This window comes from Capsicum annuum, chromosome 1, assembly GCF_002878395.1.
Source record: "Capsicum annuum cultivar UCD-10X-F1 chromosome 1, UCD10Xv1.1, whole genome shotgun sequence".
Taxonomy (NCBI): Eukaryota; Viridiplantae; Streptophyta; class Magnoliopsida; order Solanales; family Solanaceae; genus Capsicum; species Capsicum annuum.
Window position 1 is genome coordinate 6743381 of NC_061111.1, and position 503 is coordinate 6743883.

The following is a 503-nucleotide window of genomic DNA, read 5'->3' on the forward strand; positions in this document are numbered from 1 at the left end:
GTAGATGAGGTGGCTAAACCTGTTAGATAAGGGTTCCCACCGTTCTCATTAGAGTACCTGCCAGATGAGGGTCACTCACACCTTGTCCTTACTAGTGGTATGGTATTGACACCCTTCCAATCAGGGCAGAGATTAGACCCCAGCTTAGCTATTATAGCATTTTGGGGCATGTCGGTTAGATAACTACTTCCCACAGTTTCAGTATCAGTCTCAGTAAAAGAACTCAAATAGTTCTTTAGGATATTAGGACTGACATATAAAGTCAACTCAGATACAGTACGAAACTCAGCTAGTTTCATCAGATTCAGGACTGTTAGATACAATCATTCATGCTATCAGTTATCAGAACTCATGTTATCAGATTTATCAGTTATCAGAATTTAGTTATCAGTCATGATATGTTATTAGTAAATACATGTCATCAGTATTTATACTCAGTAGTCATGTTATCACAAACTCGGTTTCAGGACTGTTATATACGGTCAATCAGATCAGTTCTTCAT